The sequence below is a fragment of the Silene latifolia genome, chromosome 11 (genome assembly GCF_048544455.1).
Source record: "Silene latifolia isolate original U9 population chromosome 11, ASM4854445v1, whole genome shotgun sequence".
NCBI lineage: Eukaryota > Viridiplantae > Streptophyta > Magnoliopsida > Caryophyllales > Caryophyllaceae > Silene > Silene latifolia.
The window spans coordinates 31,225,762-31,248,884 of record NC_133536.1 but is presented as its reverse complement, the minus strand read 5'-3'; the positions used below and the strand labels follow the sequence as shown (position 1 = coordinate 31,248,884).

Sequence of the window (23,123 nt, the reverse complement as noted above, 5' to 3'; positions counted from 1 at the left end):
TAAAAGGGCAACTTTATTAGTCATAAAAATTAATTCAAAATTTTTGATTGAAATTTTGCCATTTCCAGGTTATGGAAATTATTTAAGAATGTTCAAAATTTTGATTTTTATTTTTCCATAATTTTTATGTTTAATGTGGAATTAAATGGTAAAGGTTATGATTTATACAATTTATTAACGAAGTAAATTATAATTATTTAGATGGCAAATTTTATTGAGTTTTTGGAATCTTGATAATATTCCAGTATTTACAAAAAAAGGTGATTTCGAATTTTTCAAAATTTTTATGATTTATTGGGAATCATTTCATAATTGTTATGATTAAGAGAAGTTTAAATAAGCAATAATACAAAACCAAGTTGAATTATTATCAAATATTTAGTAAAGACTAATTTTTGAGTCATAAGAAGGTTGGTATAATTAACTTGGGCTTAAATTTGATTTAAGTATTGATTTGTGATTTTAATAAGTTATTATCACGTATTTCCATAAAACCAGATTATATACGATATAAGATTTAAGTAGGGCAATTTGGCACATCTACATAGTATAAAAGTCATGTCTTTTCTTGGCTTCTGATTGGCTGCAGAATTTTAGGGAGTGAATTGAATGTAGGGCCCCCATGATTATTAAGTTAATTAATTAGTCTCTCTCCTCCTTTCTCACCCTAATTATTAGTTAATTTTGCTTTTGTCTCTCACAAATAATTTACAAATATTAAGCTAATAAAGATTCATTCAATGTTAAAAAGTTGCAAATAATTTTTACAAATTATATTAATGATAAGTGCACATCAATTATGTGCCATATAATTAAATTGAATAAAATCTAAATTTACCATAATATAATCCCATTTAAGAATTTATGGCAGTACAATAAGTAATAATAACATTAAAATTACTGTAAAAATTATTGTGTTTGTTGTGAAAAAAGTGTAAACTTTAATTAACAGGATAATTAATGTAGAAATCTTTAAATCTAACATTAGATTTAGTGAGAAAATCTTATCAATTAATCGCGAATCATAAATAAAAAAATATAAAGTTCCAATTTTTCTTTAAAATGACTAAACAAATATTGACAAAAAGATTGGATCTAGCAATTATTTAGCTAGATTTAACAACCTTTTTTTCGAAAAAAAGGAATTCTTGAATAAAAAAAATACGAATCAAACAATGCATAAATATAATGATAAAAATGATAGATCAAGCTAAAATTAATGTAAACAATACTTTAAATCATCCAACAAAATTAAAAAGAATCATGCTTAAAACATACTTATAAATTAAAGCTCTATTACTTACAAAAGAATCACTAGATTGACATGCTTGGATACATTTTTTTCGTTACAAAAACAACAATTTTGATACTTGAGAACTGAGTTTGAAGCCAAATATGTAAAGACGCTGAGACGATAGACGAGTTAGAGAGAAGATGGAGTGGTAAGGATGAAATGAAGGTTGAGAAAATTTAATGAGAAATGTGTGAAATGACACGATTTTTTTTGGGTTCACTCTCCATAGCGCAAATGAAAGATTCCAGTGTATTAATTAGACTTATTGGAGGCTTTAGGGTTTTAATAAGGAGAGTAATAAATTGGAGAGGGTAAATTAGCTTCATGCAGTTATGCAACAAGTTGAGTGTATGTGCTTGGGTTTATGCAACGAGTTGTGGTGCAAATAAGGATTTTTTATTTTTTATTTTTTTATCATTTTAAAATTTGAAAACAAATATTTTGAAAATTAATATATATATATATATATATATATATATATATATATATATATATATATAACATTCATATTTAATCAATATTCATTTTTTTTTTTGTATTTATACAGAAACACCCATAAAATTTAATTTATCGTTAAATGATAGTATAAACGTCACGCAAATTCTCATTTAATACGGCATTATCCGTCTTACGGGTCAAGTATAATACCATTTGAGTATATATATAAGCCAAATATGTTTTTTTATCCTATGCATTCTTATATACACAAGTGATATGTATTAAACCTGTCTTAAGTTTAAGACGTATAATGCCGTCTTAAGAAAGATTTATTGTAAAAGTCATATACTCTTTTCATATTACCTTTAACGTTAATTAAATTACATGTACGTTGAATCTCTAATTAAAGACTTATTTATATTGTCACGGCATTCATATTTAATAACGCACATTTATATACTCCTATATCCAATGATAGCACATGTTATTACGCCGTGTATTTTTTGCACAGGTTTAAAACTAGTTAAATTGGCATGTTAGATACATATTATAATGCTGCATTTTTCCATTGATGAATGTCATATTTCTTTTATATAATTTTGAATTATGTAATTTTATCTTAGTATGGCCTTAGTTTAATCGATATTATCCGTAATGTAAGGGAATATTGATTCGATTGTAATTTATTGTGATCTCGTATCACTTTTATTTTGTTTTATTAGATTTTATTTTACAAATGTATAATAGGAAGTACAATATACATTTTATTATTTAATTATTTGTAATTCCGGAGTTTCCAAAAGACGGTGCCATTCGGAAAGGAGTTCCGATCGAGACGGTGTCTATCCTTGGGAAGCGTGTCACGTGAAGATTCAAGGGACCAAAGGAGCTAGTTTCCGAATTTGTAATAGAATATAAGATTTTCTATTTTAGGAAAGGCCATATTAGAAAATTTATTTTACTTTATTTGCTTGCTTTATATGTTTGCAGGCATTGTCAAATTGCCATTAACATCACATGCATTTTTATATTTGCACATCGTCTTTTCGACCGTGTCGATTATAATTATCGTTAGTTCACTAATATAGTTCACATAAAAGTGATAGATAATAAATCGACAAGACCTCTCACATATTTAAAATTGAGATTAGCCTTCCCAAATAGTAGGACCCATGAATCCCTTTGACATTTGGGGTAGATTCGGTTTTCCGGGGTACTTTTATTTTTCATTGGGTAAGTGGGGTAATAATAAGTTATTAAAAGCGAAATTTGGTTGGACTGAACGGGATATGAAGAAGTCTTATGTTCTGGGGTTCGAAGATGAACTTAACGTAATTTCATCGACCGAGAGTTCTAATTGTAGAATCGGTTAAAGAGTTAACCCACCGAGTTAAATTAATGAGGGATGTATCGGTTTCCCCGTGCCCGAGTTAATATGGATTTGGATCTCGGAATCATTTATATAATTGGGTGGAGGTCATTATATAAATGAAAAACATGCTAAAATGTTTTCACATTTTAACGATGAATGTTTCTTTTCCCATTATTTCGTTGTTTTATATTATTCTTTATCATCGTCCCTACTCATATACGATATCATTCGATTATAACACGAGTCTCCGCTAAACCACTATTACTAATGACAAGTATAATCTCTTTCTAAATCCTCAAATGAACCATTTAAATAGGGCATGAGCTAGTTCCATAGGAATCGTTCTATTCTATAGAACTCGATAGGAGTTGTCCTATGTCATATAAGATTAGCATCTTCAAATTCCTAACATGCCTATGTATGATTTCTTGTGAAGAAATATGACTAGAGGTAATGATTAGTCAAAATATGTTTTGATAATATCATCTATGTGTCTATGGTTCAAAAGTCTTATTGCTCAAGCTAAACACTTGTCATCAAGCACTTAAGCTGTTAAGAACATGACAATGTTAAATTGGTAAATTGATTTGTCAGAAATTTTGATTGACCAAATACCACAATAGAGTTTATCCTTGTGAAGGATTAACTAGGAATTTATATGAAGATAAGTCTTCATCAAGTAGAAATTCTTAAAGTGAGTGGGAGCAATAAGAAGTAAGTACCTATCTTAATCGTTAAGGATAGAACTAGGTTCGAAAGAGAAGGTGTTAAACACTTAAATAGATACAAATCCCAAATAAGTAAATATCTAGGAAGTTGGTCGTGTGACTCCAACATATTCCTTCCTGAATATCTATGACATTGACATTGCATTCTTGCCAATTACCACATCATGAGTATTTGATACAAATTTGTGAATCATGTTAGAAATTGCCACATTTCATGATTATGAAATATGGCAAAAGGATGTTAAAACCACCTTTCTAAATGGGAATTTAGAGGAGGATGTGTTCATAACACAATGCAAGGGTTTTGTAAATCCTTACAATCCTAACATTGAATAATCGTATGACGACTAGCAAGAATAAGTTCAGAAATTTGCATGAATAGAACTAGGGTAGTTGCCATTTCATCCATGAACATATGAATATTGTAGCGTATTCATTAGAGTTTTGTATTTAGAAATGTACCTCAATATTTGTTATGATGTACATCAACTCTAAATAAGAATATAATTCAAGTTTTTGTATAAAACGCAAAGGGTTTCTCAATTATGCAATTAAAACAAGCGTTGTGCCCTAACATACCACGATTAAATTTATGGTGGGAATACAAATCAGGTAGTTATATTCAAACTAGAAATAAAATGTCATATATATACAAGACTCGAGTTGGTGACCCCAAATTATTTCTCATTTCTCGATTGAAAATCGCATTAAAACTAGTTTTGACTAGTACCCCACACCATTTGATTGTGAATCTCATGAAATGTGCGTATTTTGTATTCAAAGCAAGATGTATTACTGAGGTAAGAAGAGAATTATTTGAATAAGTTCAATGAATTCTTCTTATGAAGTATAAAAACCAAAGTATTAGTACTTTGTTAAAATGGGAAACAATAAAGTGATGACTTTTATCTGCACCAAAAGAGAGTGACATGGTATCACAAGTTCATTTTCATTACGATATGATTGAATCTTTACTATAAAGTTGGAAGTAGTTTCTATCACAATTTGTCTAGTATTTATTTATTCCACTAAAACAAAATATAGTTAAAGCAATCAAGTACAATTCATATATTATATGATTAGGCATGGTACCTAAGTAAGTTGTAGCTTGTTTCGGAAGAAAGCATATGGCTTTGTAATCCAACTATCACGAGAACAATAGGTTTGTGGCTCGTGATGCTGTCTTTTGAGAAAAGAGGATTATTTCTTAATGACAGAGTGGGAGAGAGCCATAAACTGAGAATAAGACGTAGGAATATGTTCCTTCTTGGTCAAAATCAGTAATCATTTCTTCGAAACCTATAATGGACAGGAGTCATGTTACCTTTTGAAAGTAATAAACCTGTAACTTCTTAAAATGCTTTATCTAGTCTCAACTCCACAAGAGTCTGAAATAAGCATAAACATGAAAATGTTTATTTAGCTTGGTTGGTTGGTGGCAAAGGGTTTTGCACGCAACAACAACGCTTCATTGTATTCGGATATGATTTGATATAGTTGGATTTTAAAATCATCTTGCATGAGTTTTGTAAATCGCAACTATCCTAAGGTAGGATACAAACTTAAGAAGAAATCTTAAGTAGAAGTTAAGGAGTTGAATTGTATGTTTTGATCATGTGATAAATCTTTCTCGAGTTGTCGATTAGTTTTGTTTATACATGGAGTTTAGTGGGAGTAATGTGGTGTCACTAGTCTTATATGTAAGCGATATATTGATCATTGTGAATGATGAAAGACTTAGAAGAAAAATAATACATCTCTAAGGTATCCGAACCTATAAAGATAAATCTAAGAGGATATTAGCATAAAGTTAATATTCTTATGTTAATAAGAATCTTAACGAGTTTAAAAGTATTGAACATGAAGAATTTGAATCCACATGCTTCCGCTGCGAGATTAATTCATTGCGATAAGATGTATTACCATTCTTAAACCTCGTATACTTGGAGTATAACGAGATGTTACAAATCGAATCTTCAGCAGAAGTCTCTATATAACCACATAGTTCATTAGTTGGTACTCAGGAAGTACTAAGGATATGAAGCTAAGCATTTAGAAATAAGATGGTTTTATGTGCAAGGAGTTACACAAAAACCATATTCTAAACATTTAAGGATGGTTAGAGAACCATCTTGGCTAAATTATTTAAGGAAGATATATGCTAGAAACGTCCTAGGCAGTTAAACAATGAGATATACACAACAAAAATTGAGTACACTTGCAATAATGAGATATGTAAGAAGTAAGGGATGATATTAGGATTCGGTTTTGTGAATTGGAGGAACTATGGTAGTTCGTTCCAATAACCGAAGGTCCTATCCCTACTCACTGTGAGGACAGTGGGAGCTATCCTAAGGCAAGAGAGCCTATATCTAGATTGGATCTAGACACGTAATCAAGGGTTTTATAATAAAGATTATACATAACCAAGGGAAAAAGTATATAGTAAGGTTAGGAAAGTGCAAGGTGTTGCTAAAACTTGCTAATCAAGGCCTTTTCATAGGCTAAGCATGATAAGTCATGCCATTTCAATTGAGTTGAGATGTATAGTTATATACAATTTTAAGTATGGATTATAGATTATGTAGTAATTGATATGGTATCAATTTTACATATGTGATAATGCACTCATCGTTTGAGTTTTATTCAAAACTCTTTTCTTATAATACTTTGTTTTCCAAATAGGCTGTCGAGACAATATTGAACCCTATTAAAGTGAACTGGATTAACATAGTATTCGCCCCTAGTCACTTATATGAGGTGACGTCTCCTAGTGACTAGAGTGTGAGTCGATTGATGTCAAGTTCAAGTGCCATAGAGTCATAAGAGGTGACTAGTCGATCACATAGGCAGACTGTATGAGACACTCTGTCGGGCAGTGACCGCTTATAGAGTTCTGGTAATTCATATAGCCTGGTCGTGGCGAGAGCTACTATAATATTCTTTTGAGTCAATTCTTTGACTAAAGACTATTCTCCCAAGTTGGCACAGTTTCTGAGTGACTTTAAATTATGCTCTACGATTTTCGTAAATGAGGTCAAATGGGCATCTTTTGGGTCATGATGAGCCGTGGCTAAACAAAGGGAATAGTGCGATATGAATTGTCTACCCCCTTGTCAGGGTTATTTAATAATCTCAGGGCCACTCGAGGAGTAGTGAACTGAAAATGCGTGGCCACGCTCAGAAGGTATCTACGGTTGTAACACCCCCATTTATTTAGGAGCCTTTAGCTAGACATTCCAAATAAATAGGACTGTTACCATCTCGGCTTCCCGAGGTAGTAGATAACAAAGTCCAACTCACCAAAGTACTTTAAATAAAAACTTTAATGATTACATATGTCTTACAATTTTTAATCAACTAGAACTTAATGTAAAAATAAATACAACTCGCAGCGGAAATTAAATAAGTGATATAACTACATTTGTGATCTAGACTTCAGCTAAGGTTCCAAGTTTGGCTCTCATCCCAACGCTCCCAAGTCAGCTAACCTTTAGAACCTGTCAAATCTGCTCCCCATAAAACGGTTCACCGCAGGTGTTCACGAATACACTGTCAACCACGAGGTTGAGTAGGATAAAATACTTTAAAACAACCAATCTCTCACAACTATCAATATTCCAATCTCAACTGTTCACATGTCACATGTCGACATCAACTGTCCACGTTATCCACCAGAGACTAAGCCTGGGGCAGTCTAAGTACACACACGTTATCCACCAGAGACTAAGCCTGGGGCAGTTCAAGTAATCACACACATTATCCACCAGAGACTAAGCCTGGGGCAGTCCAATTACCACTCACATTATCCACCAGAGACTATGCCCGGGTCCGTCCAATTCTCATTAACCATTCCACAACATAATCGTATAAAATATGCAAAACTCCAACAACTAACAATATTAATCACTCAATCAACTTAATTAAATCAACGGTCATAAACCAATCATCCCCCCAATAACATTCATGTATTAAACACGGAAACAAATATAGTTGAGTAGATTATCCTACCTTTTCAGCAATACTCCAATTACGAAAGCAACTAAAAATATCCTTCAGCAAATCCGTTTCACAAATCCGTCACCTAAATAATAATAATAATAATAATAATATAATTTAATTATTAATTATTCGATTCTTTAAGTAATTAAGTTAATTATAGTTTAATTGATTTAATTATATTTTTCGTATAATTACTTACTAATTAATCATTAATTACGATAATTCATTTACTACGTAAATTACCCATTAAAAACCCGTCGCAAACCCTTAATTAAATTCCGTCTTAAAATAAACCAACTAATAATTTTATTAGTTATAAAATAGTTATACAACTAATAAGGAGTCATTATATTAAAAACCGACTTCCCAAAACCCGAGTCAACACCCAACTAAAACCCGTTTTTAAAAAAAATAAGTCAAAACCCAAACCCATGCAAACCCACGACACTCACGTACTCCCCTTTTAATCCGTATAAAACATCACAACCACCCACACATAGAACCCGTTTAAAACACCCAACCCGACACTACCAACCTCACCACCAGGCCCCACCGAGAGTACCCATTTCCGACAACCCAACCATGCCACTAACACCAGCTAAAGCCGCCTCCAACCGCCACAAATAGACGCCCTAGCAACCACAAGCACAACCTCACCATTACCAAAAACCCGACAAACGCAAACTCCACGTTCAACCCTTATATACGACTACCACCACCACTACAAACCACCACTCATAACTCCCCTTGCCACCCTAGACACGACACTCTAGACACGATACCCACCAGTCATGGCCAACCCCAATCGTGCCCTAGCATATCACCCACGACACAAATAAGGCAACCTGCGACATTCTACAACCACAAACACCCCACACCACTAGTGGCCACCACCGTGGTCTCCCTGGACCCATGGTGGTCCCACCACCAGCCACAACACCTTACGACAACCTCCAGTCACCTAAAAACAACCCACGACCTCTCTAAAGGACAAACACCCATACCGCCACCTCCCTTAACAGCCACCGCACCAACCACCACGACTAACCATCATAACATCACTATTAGGACCGCCTACTTCCGACCAAACCAACCACCCAAACCCCAGGTTACGTCGACAACCGGACAAGATACAAACTCTGTCTTAAACTTCACGGTACACCCTTCTGTAGACGCCAATTCCGCCTCACACGGTGGTCAACGACTGTCAATCATGGTCCTACTGTTATCATGACGGTCAAGAGCAACTACTAAGGTCTGTGGGAAATAATCTGTATACTTCCCTTAAAATGAAGGATTATAACGAATTTAATGATGACGATCACTAGTCATAAATTAAAATACATAAACAAAAGTAAAGGATTCAGAATTAACCTTCGGTCCTAGCAAATACGGCCTAAGAACAATATCAAAATAGATATTCTCCTATCAGTTGCACCCAAGATGCTCCGAGAAATGCCCTTGATTTTGCTAGAATCGATCCAAAAATTAAAATAATTTTTAGGTTTTCTTTGTGTTTTTCCGATGAGAGAGGAGGCAAAAATGAAAAATGAATTAGGTCAGAAAATCCTCTCCCTCACTCACCTATAAACCGTGTATAGGAATGAATTAGGGTAAGCTTTTCTTTCCTATTTTTCTCGGCCCATAACCGAAATAAGGAGTATTCTTTCCTTATTTTTGGTTATTCCAAAAATGTATAAAATGTGTTAAATTGTCATCTAGTGAGGATCGAACCCATGACCTCTTGGTTTGTGTACCCTCACTATTACCACTATGACACATTCAACTTGTTGATATTAAATATAACCGATTACATTTAATTATGAATTAACAGATTAATTCGTCCAAGCTAATATTACATACATTTAATTAAATATAACTTATTATATTTAATTTTCGAATTCACAGTTAATTCGTCTCAACTAATATTATTTAATATTCATTTAATAATTGTCTCATCAACACATTGACTAACTGTTTAGTCATATTAGGCATCAATGTGATCATATTTCTATAACCACATCTCTCAAACACATCCTATAGGTGTGACCTTTAGGGACCAGTTGATCACCGCCATCTGTATGATAATAACGTCAAACTTTCTAGCAAGCCAACCGTTATTAGGTAAACGTTAATCAACTGATTAAATATACGAAGTATACCCTTGTGAACCTGTAAGAGATTTACAAATGTTATCACACTAATTTGTGGAGGACACAAGCTCCAACAAACTCCCACTTGTCCTCACAAGTGTATGTGCGATAACCGATTCTCATATCCTAAAATTTCTCCCACTCAATGTAAAACAATTTGCAAATCCGTACTCACAAAGGTCGTATTTTACAAGAGATCATCATCAAGAGTGGTTTCCCCGACTAGAGAGTAACTTAACTGATAAACGAATCAACATTCGAGCATGGCCATGCATTTCAGTTACAACTCCTCGAGTGGCCCTGAGAAATAACTATACCGATAAGGGTTGGATATTTTCCTCAACTCGAATCCTGCAGATGTAAGCAAGTATGAAATGACGAGAAAAAATCTACTTAGCCTCCGATTCACGGCAGATCGTGAGAAAGAAACCAAAGTCACCCAAAAACTGCCTTAATCTCAAGAGACAGTCGATATTCAAAAGAATCGACTCTAGGAACACAATGGATGTCCTATCCACGACCTGGCACCGAATGTTATTAAACATTTAGGACTCCATTACGTTGTCACAAAAAAGTTGTCCTACGAGGTATCGTTATAATCTCGCATCTGTGATCGATCAGTCAACCGTTTGACTTATGGCTCGTTGAACCCACCATCAATCGACTGCACAATATAATAGCCGGAGTTATCAGCTCACATTGGCGATTACGGACCAAAACAAATATAATGTAATTCAGTTCACTTTGTGGTGTTCAATGTTGTCAGTACAATCCACATGAAAAATAAAATATTATATATAAAACGATGAAGTTATAAATAGTATATATGAAAAAGATAATGTATCAAATCCATAATCAAGTACTACAACTCAAGAACGCGTTTAATTCCCATGGAATTAACGTGCCTTACATGCTTATCATAATTCAATGGTTTAGTGAGAGGATCCGCGATGTTATCATCCGTCGCAATCTTGTCTATCACTATTTCCTCTTGCTCCACATAATCACGGATCAGGTGAGCTTTCCGATGTACATGTCTAGATTTGTTGCTAGACTTTGGCTCCTTAGCCTGGAAGATGGCACCTCTATTATCACAATAGATGGTGATCGGGTCATTCGAACTAGGAACTACCGTAAGTCCTTGTAAGAATTGACGCATCCATATCGCTTCCTTTGCTGCCTCCGAAGCGGCATAGTACTCGAATTCAGTAGTAGAATCTGCTACAACACTCTGTTTGGAACTCTTCCAGCTGACCGCAGCACCATTAAGAGTTAAGACGAACCCAGAATGAGATTTTGAATCATCTCGATCCGTTTGGAAGCTAGCATCTGCGTAATCGATTGCGCATAGCTTAGAATCGCCTCCATAAGTCAATACCCAATCCTTAGTCCTCCGTAGGTACTTGAGGATGTTTTTAACAGCTATCTAGTGTGTTTCACCTGGAGTCTTTTGGTACCGACTCGTCATACTCAATGCATATGCCACGTCTGGACGTGTGCATATCATGGCATACATGATCGATCCTATTGCAGATGCATAAGGAACACGGCTCATGCGCTCAATCCCTTCAGGCATCGTGGGTGATTGAGACTTGCTCAATCGCATCCGGTCATCATTGGAAGGTTCCCCTTCTTGGAGTTTGTCATGCTGAACTTCTCAAGAATCTTATCCAAATAAGACTCCTGACTAAGTGATAACGTCCGTCGTGATCTATCTCGGTAGATACGGATTCCCAAAATGCGCTGTGCCTCACCCAGATCTTTCATCTGGAAATGGTTCTTCAACCATTCTTTAACCGAAGATAGGAGAGGAATGTCATTCCCAATCAAGAGTATGTCATCGACATACAATATCAAGAATACAATCTTGCTCCCACTCGACTTGATATATAAGCATGGTTCCTCGACCGATCGAGTGAAACCATACTCTTTTATCACCTGGTCGAAACGATGATTCCAACTCCGAGAAGCTTGCGTAAGTCCATAAATGGAACGCTTAAACTTGCATACTTTCTTAGGATGTTCAGGATCTATGAAACCTTCGGGTTGCACCATGTACAACTCTTCCTCCAAATAACCATTTAAGAAGGCGGTTTTCACATCCATTTGCCAAATTTCATAATCATGAAAAGCGGCAATCGCTAAGATTTTCCGAATGGAACGTAGCATGACTACAGGTGAAAAAATCTCATCATAGTGCAATCCATGCACTTGAGTGAAACCTTTTGCCACAAGTAGTGCCTTATAGGTATCTGGTTGCGCGTCTACATAACGCTTTATCTTGTAAAGCCATTTGCACTGTAGAGGTTTTACCTTATTAGGTAAATCAACTAGATTCCATACGTTATTCTCATACATGGAGTCCATCTCGGATTGCATGGCTTCGAGCCATAGCTTTGAGTCAGAACAGGTCATAGCACCTTTATAGGTAACGGGTTCATTACTCTCTAGGAGTAAAACGTCATTCTCTTCGACCATACCAATGTATCTGTCCGGAGGATGAGAGACTCTACCCGACCTCCTAGGTTCCCCAGGAATATTAACCGTATCAATAGTTGGAGGAACAACTTCCTCCATCCGTTCCTCGGTTGTTGGTTCTGGAATCTCCGACAGCTCCAAGGTTCTATTACTTGTCTTGTTCTCGAGAAATTCTTTCTCTAAGAATGTCGCACTAGCCGCAACAAAAACTCGATGTTCGGTAGGCGAATAGAAGTAATGACCAAATGTTCCTTTTGGATAACCTATAAAGTATGTCTTGGCCGATTGTGGGCCGAGCTTATCCTCGTGTCTCCACTTGACATAAGCCTCGCAGCCCCAAACCCGAATAAAGGACAAGTTAGGGACCGTTCCCTTCCACATTTCATATGGAGTCTTGTCGACAGCTTTAGACGGACTTCGGTATAAGAGCAGCTGACAAAAGAGCAAAACCCCATAATGAATCAGGCACTACCGTGTGACTTATCATGGATCGAACCATATCAAGTAAGGTTCGATTTCTCCATTCGGACACACCATTTAATTGAGGTGTTCCAGGTGGAGTTAACTGCAGAACGATTCCACAGTCTTTCATGTGTTGATCAAACTCATTTGAAAGATATTCGCCACCCCGAACTGAACGGAGTGCTTTAATCTTTCTACCCAGTTGGTTCTGTACCCTGTTCTGGTATTCCTTGAATTTCTCAAAGGACTCACTTTTATGCTTCATTAAGTAGACATATCCGTATCTACTCAAATCGTCCGTGAAAGTGATAAAATATCTATAGCCATCTCTAGCGGTAATTGACATAGGTCCACATACGTCCGTATGTATGAGTCCTAATAGGTCACTAGCGTGCATTCCAACACCTTTGAAGGAAATTCGAGTCACCTTGCCAATGAGACATGATTCACACGTGTCATATGTAGAAAAATCGAATGCGGGAATAGTCCCATTATCGACGAGTTTCTTCACGCGTTTCTCATTTATGTGTCCCATTCGACAATGCCATAGATAGGTTTGATCTTTGTCACCAACCTTTATTTTCTTATTATTCACGTGTAATACTTCTGTAGTTTGGTCTAAGATATAAATTCCATTCATGGAAACTGCTTTGCCATAAATCATTTCATTGAAAGAGAAAATACAGCTATTATCCTTTATTGAAAATGCAAAACCGTCTTTAGCAAGTACGGAAACAGAAATAATGTTCTTAGAAAAACTGGGTACATAGTAACAGTTATTTAAAAATAACTCAAAACCACTAGGGAGTTGGATTACATATGTTCCCTTCGAGACAAAGACAACTCGTGCTCCGTTCCCGACTCGCAGTCCACATCACCTTTTCGAGAGGTATGATGTTCTTTAGGCCCTGAAAATGATTACACAGATGAGAACCACAACCAGTATCAAGTACCCAAGTTCCGAAACTTGCATGGTTAATCTCAATCATATGAATATAAGATGACATACCAACAGGAACGACGCGGCCTGCTTTGATGTCCTCACGGTAGACGGGACAGTTCCTCCTCCAATGTCCAGTCTTGTGACAATGGTGGCACTCTATGTCACCGGCCTTGCTCTTTGCCTTGCCCTGTGAGCCACTAGTCTCACCAGGCGCACTCTTACCGTTTCTTGGCTTTTTAAACTTTGGCTTACCTACAGCTAGGTCGCCATGAGCCTTGCCCTTACCTTTACCCTTGTTGGAAATCGTGAGAACATCCTGCTTCATGCTCCCACTCAATTTCATATCCTTATCGGTCTGTACGAGAAGGGAGTGTAGCTCATGAGGACTCTTTTTCAAGTCATTCATGTAATAGTTCGCCCTGAAAAGGGCAAAACCATCGTGAAGAGAATGAAGCATTCGGTCAATGACAATGCTCTCACTGATTTTACAATTCGGTGCCTCCGACTTCTCGACATTCTCAATCATGTGAAGAATGTGTGGGCTAACCGGTTGGCCCTTCTGGAGTTTTGCATCAAAGAAGCGACAGGTATGCTCATATGTAACGATTCTCGGTGCTTTTGAGAACTCGTTAGTGAGCGTAGTGAAAATCTTGTTTGCACTTTGGGCAATGAAGCGTCTCTGCAAATTGGTTTCCATTGCAAAGATGAGTACGTTCTTTATCGCACCCGCTTCCATAACGAAATCACTATAAGCGAGTGTCTCGTTGACTCCTGCATTTGGGCCTGGGTTAACCGGTATTGGCTCAGTTAAGTACTTGATCTTACCGTCAGCAATGGCAGCATTCCGTAGTGCCGCCTCCCAGTCCGCAAAGTTGGACCCATCATTTTTCAGACGTGTGAACTGATTCATCTGGTCCATGAATACTTTCAGCCAGGACGCGCGATCAATTGTGGCACTAGGCATTGGGATTGTGTTATTTCCAGCCATTTCGTTGTAACAGTATTATGAAAAATAATCGTGTTCTACACTGCGAGAAGAAGAATAAAAATAATAAGCATGTGCATCGTTTATATTTTTAAGTCTAATGAACTACTGTCATAACGCGAAGACTCAAAACATTTATACAATTGATCTCCCTCAAGAATTATATAAATGATCCCAAGACTCAATTCTCTGTAAATTGATAAGCTAACCTTTTAGCTAATTCTACCGTTAGAATTCTTGGTCGATAAATTTCTGTAAATTCTATCTTTAGTCCATCATAATCACGAGAAACTCTTCGGACTATGATGTTGAGGTAAACTAAGTCAACACAACTACTTACCCAACGTAGAAGAGGTCATATTATGCCTACCGACGAAGAAGGGATTCATAGTTGTTTGCCCTTATAAAGACTAATCTCAATTTCCCTTTTAGAGGAAGATCCCATCAACTTTATTTTAATTCATTTTAAGTAACTAATATCTAGCATGCGAGAATGAATAAACTAAGGTGATGGCTTAAAAAATGATGACATGTATGTCCATGAAAACTAACATACAACCTATATGAGTCAATTTTCATGCATTTTATTAGTAGGTGGTTTGGTTTTAGGCGGAATATGATGCATAAACTAACATGTGAAAGAAAAGTAATAAGAATGAAAAACGTAAAAACAGTAAAAGTCCTAGTGTGGCCTATCCTATCAAAATGAACAATAAATACAAATTTGGAATCCTCCTTGGACCCGAGAAGCTTGTCTTGATGTTCCATCTTGATCCATGTAGCGGGAGTGAGCTCCAATCTCTATCTTTAGTCTTCTTTTGAAAATTTCAATAAATAAAATTTACATAATAAACCTATTTATTACATTCTAATTTCAAAACCCAAAAAACTAAAGAAAAATAAAGGAGATTCGAGATCTCATAATTACATTAAAAATTATGTTTCCTTCATTACGAAAACATAATTTGACTAAGGCCACACTAAGTATTACAACTGATTGCAAAAATACGTAAATTAAATTCATTCAATTGATTCATTCAACAAAAATAAAATATAATGCATCAACTAAAATAAATTAAACATACATGACACAATTCCTTAATTATGTTGATTAATTTATCCAAACCACCTATTTAAATCAAATTAAGTGACAATTCCTCAATTAATCACATTAATTTCATTCTTAATCTATATTAAACTTGTAATATGAATTCAATCCGTCAAAATTTTAAACTGCTTTAAGATAATTCGGTATCTTTTAATTGTGAACCGTTTCACAATAACTAATTGGCCAAAATCAAAACAAAAACAAAGAAAAACAAAACAAGCATGTTTCTTATTTTATACACGGTTTTATCTGTAAAAACTGAAACAATTTTTTTTTTTTAAAAATTCTGTCCCCTGTGAACAGTAGCACGTGAACAGTAACAACAAATTTTTTTTTTCGGATGCTTTTCCAAAACGGCATAAACAAAACAACCGCGAAAAAACTTTAATCGGTTTTTCTTAGAAAAACAGAGAGAAAAAAAAAACCTGCAATTTTTTTTAATACTGTTCATCCGTGAACAGTACAGAAACAACAAAAAAAAATTTCACGGTTTTTAAATTAGGACCCTAATGCCCTTTTAATTTCAACTTAATCTGCATTAAATCAAACATGACGATTCCATTTATGTTTTAACTTAATCTGCATCAAATCAAACATCTACCAATTCTTCATATGATAATTTTAACTGATTAAAACAACATTATGAAAAATAAAAATGGAAATCTCGCATCAAAAAGAACAAACATCGGCTGCAAACATTTTTTTTTCAATCGGCATTAACAAAAAAAACAGCTGTGCCCTAAATATTTTTCGGAAACCCTAAAAGTTTACATAAAATTTTTATGAAAATCATCAAAATTAAAATTTGTGGCCTTTGATCTGACACCACTTGTGGGAAATAATCTGTATACTTCCCTTAAAATGAAGGATTATAACGAATTTAATGATGACGATCACTAGTCATAAATTAAAATACATAAACAAAAGTAAAGGATCCAGAATTAACCTTCGGTCCTTGCAAATACGGCCTAAGAACAATATCAAATTAGATATTCTCCTATCAGTTAAATCCTCTCCCTCACTCACCTATAAACCGTGTATAGGAATGAATTAGGGTAGGCTTTTCTTTCCTATTTTTCTCGGCCCATAACCGAAATAAGGGGTATTCTTTCCTTATTTTTGGTTATTCCAAAAATGTATAAAATGTGTTAAATTGTCATCTAGTGAGGATCGAACCCATGACCTCTTGGTTTGTGTACCCTCACTATTACCACTATGACACATTCAACTTGTTGATATTAAATATAACCGATTACATTTAATTACGAATTAACAGATTAATTCGTCCAACCTAACATTACATACATTTAATTAAATATAACTTATTATATTTAATTTACGAATTCACAGTTAATTCGTCTCAACTAATATTATTTAATCTTCATTAAATAATTGTCTCATCGACACATTGACTAACTGTTTAGTCATATTAGGCATCAATGTGATCATATTTCTATAACCACATCTCTCAAACACATCCTATAGGTGTGACCTTTAGGGACCAGTTGATCACCGCCATCTGTATGATAATAACGTCAAACTTTCTAGCAAGCCAACCGTTATCAGGTAAACGTTAATCAACTGATTAAATATACGAAGTATACCCTTGTGAACCTGTAAGAGATTTACAAATGTTATTACACTAATTTGTGGAGGACACAAGTTCCAACAAGGTCATCAATACTGTTTACGGTGGCTCATATGGTGTTTAATCGATAACTTAATTGAATAAAATGATATAAATATAAATTAAGACGGTCTTACCTTTTATCGCTTTATTCGCTCCTTCCGTCTCTTAAAACTCCTTCTTCTATTTTTATGAATTATGTTTCAGTTTTCATGGTATTTATAGTTTAGAATTAGAGAGTATATGAGCCCAATTAGGAAACTATTGCCTTATTCCGATTATTATTAGGAATTACCATATTATTATTATTATACTTATTATTTTATTATTAAATCCCGATTCAAATATCGACTACTACTCATATTAGGCCTTAATATAATCAGTCCAATTATTTACATCACACGGCCCAAGGCTTAATTATCTTTTAAGTCTAATTCTGACTCGCTTACTTGCTTTATTATTTAATTAACGTCTTATTTGCAATTATTATTAGAAATCCCATTAATTAATTATTTAAATTACATAATTTATTATCATAAATTATTATCAACTACGGAGTATTACAACGGTAGATAATTCCAGTCAGACAGTTACTCTCCAGATCGAGGAAACCACTCTTGATATGATCACTTGCAAGAACGACCTGCAAGACACCTTGCATTGAGTGGGAGATAGAAATAGGACAAGAGAATTGGTGACGCACACTTGTCTCGGACAAGTTGGAGATTGTTGGAGTATATGTCCTCGACAATAGTGCGATCACATTATTAAAACTCGTGATAAGAATACATGAAGGGATGATTTATATTTATACGTCAACTGATCAACATTAATCGGTAATGATTGACTGACTAGAGTTTAACATTACTGTCATTTGACGGTGGTGATCAGTTGATCCCTTAAGGTCACACCTAAAGGACGATTCCCTTAATAGATAAATTAGTTAATTGTATGCTGATGCGGACTAATTAATTCCTTAAAAATTATACAATTTAAATATGTGAGTGAGAATATGAATTCTATTGTAATTCGATTAAATGAGATTCGTTTTAGTAAATAAAATGTTTTATATTACTAAAACTTTGCATATGAAACAATTAAATTAAGAATGATCGGTTAATTATAATTACAATCTGTTGTAGATTATATTAGCGTAAACCATTTTATATAATTGTAATCATGAATTACAAGTCAATTGTTATATATTGTAGATACCTCATTTCTGCCCCTCCCGCCAACCACCCAGTGATGATTGGGCCACATGTTTGGTACACGGAATGATTTATGACAATCCATAAGTTTACCGTCAAGTGATAGCTTAAATGCTTGTGTCTGACCCTTGGTCGTCATCTAGGTGTCATTACGGTTGTTTTGGTAGTAATTAGAGTACATTTGGAGTCCGGGTAAAAAACCGCTTCATTTTCTAAGAAACCGTTTAAAATGCCGAGTCAGAATGCTCTAGAATATTCCGGATATTTATTCCGTAATTTAATTTTATATCTTTTGGTAAAATATATCTCATATATTTTGTTTTAAGGAATAAGGAAGTATAGATCTACCGCAATTCCATAATAGAAACGCGGAAATCTTTCTTCCGCAGGAAGAAACCTCCGGGGAAATGACGCAGCAGCCAGCAGATGCTGCGCCTCTTGGAAGGATCGCAGCAGCCGCTGCGCCCTTTCTCCAGCTCGTTTCTGCCTGTTTTCAGATTTTTTCCGTGATTTGTTTCCAAAGTTTGAGTCATTCCATAACTCTCCATATTTTTTAGTATAAATAGGGACCTTCGTTCCACATATTTTTCACGCGAGTGTCCGCCCTTCTCTTCTCTCTTTGCATTCTAAGACCGTGCTCTAAGATTTCGACGCCTACATGCTTGATCAATCGACCACGTAAGCTCAGATCATTCTGAGTTCCAGTCACGTTGCATGACCGACCAATTTGACCACTACACATCAATCAACTTAATCTAAATCCTCTTACGTGGGCACTTTCTTCATACATTCGAGTCGAGCAATCACTAAACGTTAACTTAGTCAATCTCGTTTCTTCAAACATGTAAGTCTGAGGATGTAAATCCCATCTTTTTATTGTATTTTATTTTTTATATCAATTATTGTAAGATTCACGTCAAAAATATATTCAAAACCGACTTCTAAAAACCCTTTTATCAAACTGTTTTTACGGATCAGCAGCAACCAGACGTCGAGAAGAAACGCAGCAGCTACTGCGCCTCTTCGAAGGGTCGCAACATTTGCTGTGCCTCTTCCAGAGGCTGCCGCTGTTTTTGCTCTTCTTCTTCTTCTTCTTCTTCCTCGGTTTTTTGTTGTTTCGTTCCTTTCGTTTTATCTTCTTGTTTTATTTCTTTTCTTTGCACATAAAATAAATTTTAATATATCTCTTTCAAATTGTTACGTTTTATTTACGACTTAGATCCCTTATAATCAATATTTGCGGGTTTTCGTCATTAGATCAAACCCGGATTTTAGAAACTTGATTTGTTCATATCAAGTTTCTGGAATTCATCCTTTATACATGTTTCCATTGCTTATTTCCAGTTTGTCACATCCTTTCAAGTTCATTTCCGTCTTCGTAAATAAACCTAATTCATCTTGGTCCGTTTATAATTTGTTCTTAACTCATTTTGATTTGTTTTAATTCGTGTTTATCACTTTTATGACGTTTTTATACGCAATTAATATGTTAAATCACTTTCACTTAAGTCAAATATCGATGATCAATCATAAAACATACAAACAAACATTAACAAACCCGCGGTTCTGACTTCACAGCCAGAACTCAACTCTAGAACAGACGCAACAATAGTTGCGCCTCTTCCAAAGGATGCAGCAGTGCTGCGCCTGTTCTGAGATGAGTTCTGTCCCTGAACTTCCGTTCTCGCTTTGACCTAGCCTTTAGTTACGCAATTAATTGACTATTAATCGTAATATCACTCTTAATCTGTCTAATTTTTAACTCTTTTGTTTTGTTTTCTTTTCTTCAAATTTCTGTCTTGAGTGTATTTTTGACGTAAATCAGTTAATTCATTGTAATTTATTGTCATTTTATTTATTTCTCTTTATTTATCGTTTCTGGTATGATTTATTTACTTCGTTTTCACATGTAATTAATTCTAATTCCCAATTCGACATAAATGAGTGCTAATTACTTGTTCACCGACTTAGTCTAAATTCACATGTTAGGATTAAAACGTTGGATGTTGCATTGCATGCATATAATCGACGACATATCAAATATGAACGATTTCCCCAATCATTAGTAGAGGCCGCTATCGAGGCGGGCGCGATTAGGTGTTCAGTAAAAGGACTTCCTAATACGTGCCCTCACCCCTTACTCCAGATCTCTATGAACATCCGTGTTCATTGGCATCCGCGAGAGTCATTCTAGACATAGAATGCTAAGGGTAACGAGTTCTTGGTGTTCATGTCACTACTTTGTGTCTTGACATGACACGAGGTATTCGAACGGTTTCAATTTCCCATAAAAATTGGTGGCGACTCCACAAATGCAATGCTTGTCCCAAGCGCCCCGGTGGCCCATGTCCACATATATAATTGTATTAATATATGTAATGATATTTAATTGTTAAATATGCATTAATATTATTAATAACATGTTACATGTTACATGTTATATGTCACACATTATATGACAAAATGACAATTGACAAAAATAAAATGGACTCCATATTACCTAATGGAGACCGGTTTTTAGAGGGTAATAGGATGAAATGGTTAGATGTTTTTATATTGTAAAACACAATGATTAACATCTAATCCTAGACTACACCCTAGTTCCTTTGATAAGAACAATTCTAAAAAGAAAAGGGGCATGTATTGGCTCCCTTGGCCACCCCTCCACCGGTTTTCCATCCCACTTAGAGAATAGGAATTGTTCTTATTCATAAACAATTCATTTCTTAGCATATTCTATGCATACTTCTCTCATCATCTCTCTAAAATTAGTTTTAGAAAATAAATTGTTCAAATCTAATATTATTTAGTTTACTAAAGATAGTAATAAGAAATATTATTAGATTATATTTAAGGTCTCTAATTACATATATCTAGTTAATATATTAATTTGATTTAAGGGGTTGTCTTGGTGCAATTGAAAGGAGGTTCTCACACTATTGGGACTAAGGAGATCATCCATTTATTTTAGCTCAAGAACAAGTTAAGAAAGGTGTTCTTACTTGTGCCCTTAAACCGTTTTCATCATTGTAAGGAATCTTATTTTTACTTTTCTATTTTATTATGTTATGCATGCATAAGATCAACATCTGTTTTAATGAGTTATTTAGATCTAAAATTAAAGGAGTTTAATTAGAGGGTTATATAATCCTTTCACGCTATGCTCCGGAATGAGATAACCACTTTTCAACAAGAAGACGAAGAGTCTCTAGGGGAAGCTTGGGATAGGTTTCAAGACCTCCTTGCTCGTTGTCTACATCACGGGATTCTGGCTTGGTATATCAACTAAACGTTCTTTCAAACCTTCTTGTGAGTTGTGTGGAGGAATGGGCCACACTTTTAATGTGTGTGATAACAATGCATACAACATGGGCGGTGAAGAAAATGTCCAAGATGTCAATGCTTTCCAAAGTTACAACAACAACCTGAGGCCACCAAGGCCACCTTTCAACAATCAAAACAACTATAACTCCAACTCAAACTTTTATCATCCAGGTATGAGGAATAGTCCACTCTTGAGTTACAAGAGCACGAATGTGCAAAATCCGAAACACATTCAACCACAAAACACCAACCCACCCGGATTTTCTCAACCAAGGGGCGAAGGCCAAAATCAAAGGAATAACTTCGGGAATCAAAACTAAGGGTCAAACAACAATCAAAACCAAAATTTTAGAAACCAACTTAAAGGAAAACAAGATTTTGGGGTAACCAAGGTAATCAAAGCTTCTACCAAGTTAACCAAGGAAATCAAGCTAATCAAGGGTTTGGCCAAGGGTTTGGTCAAGGGTTTCAAGAACAAGGGTACAATCCAAATTTTCTAGGTAATCAAGGGTATAGCCAAGGGCAAGGCTCAAATTACAACAACCAAGGCCCTAGAGGAAATTATAAAGGGGGCCACAACAATAACAATCAAGGCTCCAACAACCGATTCGACTATGATTTCCCTCTACCTTTGGCTAACCAACCATTCCAAGAGCCAACGAACAAATCTCAAATTAGTGAATTTATGAAGGTGGTGAAGAATATGCAAATATCACACCAACAAGAAATGAATAACTTAAGGAGTGCTACCCAACAAGATATAAAGGACATAGAGGCCCATATAGAATGCCAAGCATTAGCCAACCCCATAAGACCCCCGAGAGGTTTGTTAGAGCAAGGGCAATCATCAAGAGACCTTGCAAAAGTTAAACATGTGAATGCAATTGAGGTGTAAAGTAAGATCGAGGTGGAAGAATCTTATGTGTCACCTACTCTAGATGAGAATTCAATAGCAACAACCTTTGTGAAAAGATTGATGACATATTTGGCTCAACCAC

The 23,123-nt window shown here is 35.1% G+C and overlaps 1 non-coding gene across 1 annotated transcript; it reads right to left on the bottom strand.

The window, feature by feature from the left end:
- Positions 1-21,961: 21,961 nt before the first annotated feature.
- On the bottom strand, positions 21,962-22,068 carry LOC141615934 (small nucleolar RNA R71). Its single transcript, XR_012530320.1, has one exon. It is a non-coding gene; the product is annotated as a small nucleolar RNA R71 (small nucleolar RNA).
- Between the last annotated feature and the right edge of the window lie 1,055 nt (positions 22,069-23,123).